Genomic DNA, 6,528 nt, shown 5'->3' with positions numbered 1-6,528 from the left:
ACCCTGTTAACTTTTGTGAAAAACCACAACACACATGGTCTAGTAGTGTACCCTATTAAACCTTCGGACCTGGACAGGGTATGGTGAGAAGAATGAATGGAGTCTAAAACATTGAAGATTTAAAATAATTTATCAGGGGCTTCTCTCTTCAATACAGTTTTCAGTTGTTTCTCTCTTATTCAGCTGACTTGGATACTCACTTACAATTCAAAATAGCCAATATACTAAAAACGATTTGTAAAAAGGTATACATCCTCATCTTATCTCATAGATACATTTTCATCATATAATTGTCAACCTTTCCCTAAGAACAGGAAGTTATGTGTTCCTGTTTCCACTCTGTGTGAACGGGCCGCTCGTTGGTCCTGTTGCCATGACACCCCCCAGGCTAGCTTGACTGGAGCTAACGTTAGCTTCTATGCTAACGGATCAACTAATTCAACTATCAAACGTCAACAACAACAAAAATACATTTACACCCCGCGCTTCTTGGTGTTTCATACCATATGCTTTATAACTCGCTCACCCGGATAACGTTTAAAATATATTCCGTTTATCTGGTGTCTGTATCATTCGGCTGCCTCGGCAGGCTAGCGAGAGAACCGCTGTGGAGAGAGAGAGAGAGAACGGAAGAGACCGCTACAGCGACCGGCTCCATCTGCGGCCCGAAACAAGCGCTACACCCCTGGACGATAAGTAGGGTAAATGATTAAAACATGCCAAAGATTAGGCTACCATATCTCTCACATTTCAGATTGGCAACACAGGGAACTCAAACATAAGAAGAAGAAAAACGGTCCTATCAAAACATAAGTATGGTCACGTTTTATTTGATGTTACAGACAAACTAGGATCAACAATAGCAGCCTGCCTCTGACTTCATCAGAAACTTGCCTATACTAGTCAATACATTTTTGAAAACTTTTACTTACCTACATTCCTAAAGAAAATCATGTACTTTTTACTCCATACATTTTCCCTGGTTAGGAAAACGGTCCAATTCACACAGGTATCAGGAGAACACCTGGTCATCCCTGCTGCCTCTGATCTAGCAGACTCACTGAACACAAATGCAGTGTGCCCCTGGCTATACGCAAATGTTAAAAACAAGAACATTTTGCCGTCTACTCTGCTTAATATAAGGAATTTGAAATTATTTATATTTTTACTTTTGATATTTGAGTATATTTAAAACCAAATACTTTTAGATGTTTATTCAAGTAGCATTACTGGGTGACTTTACTTTTTACTTGAGTAATTTTCTATTAAGGATCTTTACTTGAATCAAGTGTGACAACTGGGGACGTTTTCCACAACGGATCACTATAATGCCAACCAACCTCTTCTGACCTCGAGGAGTTAATTCATTTAATGCTTTATACTGCCATTGTACTACAGTAACGCACCATTACTAAAGATGGTACCATATGATACATTGTTAGTACCATTTATAATAATTGTGCATTACTATGGTAGACTGTATAATGCAGTTTAAAACCACAGTACATTTCCATGATCCACATCTATAGCATGGTATAAATGATGCACTACCATGGTAATATTTAGGTACCAATGGCAGCATCATGATAGTACCATCATATTTCAAGGCTAAAACCATTGGTACATTTCCATGATTCAGACTATACCTTGGTACATTTTAGTAAGGGGTTCCTGTTTCAGTCACGTGACGGGGCGGTACGGAGTGGTTAGAGCGTTGGAACAGTAACCGAAAGGTTGCCGGATCGAATCCCTGAGCTGACAAGGTAAAAATCTGTTGTTCTGCCCCTGAACAAGGCAGTTAACCCACTGTTCCTAGGCTGTCATTGAAAATAAGGATTTGTTCTTAACTGACTTGCCTAGTTAAATAAAGGTAAAATGAATAAATGTCTTTGGTCACATTCGCATGGGTCATACAAAAACAGCTTAATGATTTGTTGATGACAGATCCTCCCACAATGCAGGCGGTGGCTGCAGGATCAAATCAAATCAAATTTATTTATATAGCCCTTCGTACATCAGCTGATATCTCAAAGTGCTATACAGAAACCCAGCCTAAAACCCCAAACAGCAAGCAATGGAGGTGTAGAAGCACGGTGGCTAGGAAAAACTCCCTAGAAAGGCCATTACCGAGGAAGAAACCTAGAGAGGAACCAGGCTATGTGGGGTGGCCAGTCCTCTTCTGGCTGTGCCGGGTGGAGATTATAACAGAACATGGTCAAGATGTTCAAATGTTCATAAATGACCAGCATGGTCGAATAATAATAAGGCAGAACAGTTGAAACTGTTGAATGAAGTTGGTTAAGAGCAACTGCAGAAACTCGCAGTCAAAACTTCACTTTAAATCACATGTTGTTTTTGTCAATTTCACACATTTTACATGTGTGACAACAGTGATCTGCTGGAACGCATCCAGTGGGAGTCGATTGGGTTCTAGCTCAAAAGCCCAACATTAGCATTGAATATCATGAAGAAGTACAACATTACATTTTTTCCCCCGAAGTCTTTGAGATATTCTCTGTAATATGGTTTATCTTTAGTCACATTGTGTTGGACACTATCTATGAAAACAGGCAGGTTTGTCCACTATTGCTGCCAGCCCTAGAATGTCCCAGCAGCATTATAATGCTCCCTAAAGAAATCCATGCCTTGCAGCTGAAGTGTCTGTTGTGCCTTTTGGGAGGAATAGTTATAATTCCCTTCTCCCAGCTGCCAATCGCCGTGCTACGAAGTACCTCTCACTCACATGGCTCTGTCAGTTATCTCAATTCTTATTAGTCCATGCCTGTCATGTGATCAGGTCCTTCTCACAGGCATCTCAGCACCAAAGTAGGCTACAAGTGAAGACAGACTCATCTCAGTGGGCTACAAGTGAAGACAGACATCAGGGAAGCAACGCTGCCCGTCATTCTTATCCAATTCCAAGGTGCATATTGAGGATGTTCAAATCATTTCCATATTTCCTTTCCGTCAGCCAACCAGATCAGTAGGCCTGAGGAACAGCAAAAGCACTAGCCTATGTGGACATACTATCCCCCGTAGTACAAAAGTTCACCTATTCTTATTGGTCATCTTGTCCTTCTCTGCGAGAAATACATTTTCTCAAAACAGACTCTGGTGCTGTTTTGGAAGCGTCAGATCACAATACAGCCACTGTACATTAAAACAACTTTTAAACAGCAATGAGGCTGATGCAAAAGAATCAGAACGTTTAGCTCAAAATGTTGATCAACTATTAGGTTATTTCTTCACATGATAAAAACACAGCAACGCCCACAAGGCAGAAGGCTATATGCACAAATGTTCCAAAATGGCAATTCGTGGGAATACACTGTTTTTCTAAAGCGCATCAGAAATGTAAGCGGTTTCATATGACAAAAATATCCTTCAGAAATTGCCACTAAATTCCAGGCCTGATTGCTGCGTTCACGTGCTTGTCGGAACGCAGGAAATGTTCGACTTGCTATCTGGTTGAACGTGGCACGTGCATATCTACAACCAGATATCAAGTTGGACATTTTTAGAACGTGGCATCAAACCCTGACTTTGAAAAGGGATTGCTTGGCGATTATCTCAGCAACCGTGTGACTGAGATATGCCTTCCGCCATTTATTGACCAATGGGATTCATATCTCCTCCTTTCTCTAATATCTCTGGTTGTGGGATTCCTATCTCCTTCTTTCTCTAATATCTCTGGTGGTGGGATTCCTATCTCCTCCTTTCTCTAATATCTCTGGTTGTCAGAAAGTATTCACACCCTTTGACTTTGTCCACATTTTGTCGAGTTACAAAGTGGGATTAAAATTAATTTAATTGTCGTTGTTTATCAACTATCTACACAAAATACTCTAAATGTCAAAGTGGAAGAAAATGTTTACTATTTGTAAAAAATATAAATATTCGATTGACAAACAAAACTGAATTTAAAATTCTGTCTGTAACCAAACCAACCTGTAAAAAGCCCAGAGGTGAAATACCTTCTGACGGCCCTGTGTACAAACATGTTCATCTACATATCATACTGACATTAAAACGGGTTCATACTCCCCAAGTCAGGTAAAAAGCCAAGGGGTGTGAAATACCTTCTGACGGCCCTGTGTACAAACATGTTCATCTACATATCATACTGACATTTAAAACGGGTTCATACTCCCCAAGTCAGGTAAAAAGTCAAGGGGGGTGAAATACCTTCTGACGGCCCTGTGTACAAACATGTTCATCTACATATCATACTGACATTAAAACGGGTTCATACTCCCCAAGTCAGGTAAAAAGTCAAGGGGGGTGAAATACCTTCTGACGGCCCTGTGTACAAACATGTTCATCTACATATCATACTGACATTTAAAACGGTTTCATACTCCCCACGTCAGGTAAAAAGTCAAGGGGTGTGAAATACCTTCTGACGGCCCTGTGTACAAACATGTTCATCTACATATCATACTGACATTTAAAACGGTTTCATACTCTCCAAGTCAGGACTCTTATAATGAATCAAATAGCATAACTGTTTTTAAAAGATCTTTAAACCTCTCCACTGTGCCAGTTAATGTTTTAATAAATCATAGTATAAAAAAAGACCAGCACATTATTGCACCCCACCAACCATTTTACAAGCAGAGAAATATGCTGTCCTTGTTTAGATGAGAGAAAGTGTTTTTCCCAGAGCCTTACCGCAAATCCAATGACACTTCTTCCCAGATAATAATAACTCAGAGGTCCTGCGTGGGGCAAACGGATGCTGCTGGAGGAAATGAAACGACTGGATGTATGACCAGAAGGCTTCTTCTAGAAACACTGGAATTACATTCCTGGAATGTGGCGTGAGTGGTCCCTAGTTATACCTGCATTGACACACATCATAAACCACAATGAAAATCACCGTGATCACCAGAGACCAGCCAGAGACCAGATAGAGGCTGAGACAGCAGAGTGGGAGGATGGAATTATGGGGGCACTTTAACCTTTCGTCAAGCACAGATTAAACAAGACTAGGTCTACTTCCTAAATGTAGGCATTTGGGACACGGTCTAGAGGACGGATCATCAAATAGATTCAGCCGCTGGATGGTCGGGGGGGAACATAATTACAAATCATTTGTAGACTGAAAATATATTTTAGTCAAACATGATCTGTGTGGGCTTCTTGCTGTCAATTTGTATACAATCACATCTCTCCCTTCTAAATGAACACGGGATTTCAGTTCCAATCACATCTCTCCCTTCTAAATGAACACGGGATTTCAGTTCCAATCACATCTCTCCCTTCTAAATGAACACAGGATTTCAGTTCCAATCACATCTCTCCCTTCTAAATGAACACGGGATTTCAGTTCCAATCACATCTCTCCCTTCTAAATGAACACAGGATTTCAGTTCCAATCACATCTCTCCCTTCTAAATGAACATGGGATTTCAGTTCCTTCTAAGGCCTGTGTTGAAGCATCACTGATTGAAAGCGGATCAACTCAGCCATAAGCATGTACGGTTTTAAAAAATACATTTTATTAAACAAGTTTGAACAAGTTGAACAAGTTCAGGTTGTTTTTTAAAACATTATCAGTCAGGTTGTGACTGCACAGTTACACAAAACTAACCTGAATCTCATGGGAAACAACAAACAAATGGAATGTTATGGTCCACGCTGTTCTGAGGCCAGTATTACCGAGGCTAGTATTACCGAGGCCAGTATTACCGAGCCAAGTATTACCGAGGCCAGTATTACCGAGGCCAGTATTACCGAGGCCAGTATTACCGAGGCCAGTATTACCGAGGCCAGTATTACCGAGGCCAGTATTACCGAGCCAAGTATTACCGAGGCCAGTATTACCGAGGCCAGTATTACCGAGCCAAGTATTACCGAGGCCAGTATTACCGAGGCCAGTATTACCGAGGCCAGTATTACTGAGGCCAGTATTACCGAGGCCAGTATTACCGAGGCCAGTATTACCGAGGCCAGTATTACCGAGCCAAGTATTACCGAGGCCAGTATTTACTGAGAACCAGTATTACCGAGGCCAGTATTACTGAGGCCAGTATTTACCGAGAACCAGTATTACAGAAGCCAGTATTACCGAGGCCAGTATTACCGAGGCCAGTATTACAGAGGCCAGTATTTACCGACGCCAGTATTTACCAAGGCCAGTATTTACCGAGGCCAGTATTTACCGAGGCCAGCATTACCAGGGCCAGTATTACCGAGGCCAGTATTACCGAGGCCAGCATTACCGAGGCCAGTATTACCGAGGCCAGTATTACCTGCCTAAACCCTAAACCATAACCAATGGTGGAGGATCGTCCAGTGTCATCACAATGTTGGAGTCCCAAATGGAACCCTTTCCCCTATATAGTGCACTACTATTGACCAGAGCCCTATGGCAACCCTTTCCCCTATATAGTGCACTACTATTGACCAGATCCCTATGGCAACCCTTTCCCCTATATAGTGCACTACTATTGACCAGAGCCCTATGGCAACCCTTTCCCTATATAGTGCACTACTATTGACCAGAGCCCTATGGCAACCCTTTCC

The sequence above is a fragment of the Oncorhynchus mykiss genome, unplaced genomic scaffold (genome assembly GCF_013265735.2).
Source record: "Oncorhynchus mykiss isolate Arlee unplaced genomic scaffold, USDA_OmykA_1.1 un_scaffold_226, whole genome shotgun sequence".
Taxonomy (NCBI): Eukaryota; Metazoa; Chordata; class Actinopteri; order Salmoniformes; family Salmonidae; genus Oncorhynchus; species Oncorhynchus mykiss.
The sequence above is the reverse complement of the archived record's forward strand: the minus strand, read 5'-3'. Positions refer to the sequence as shown.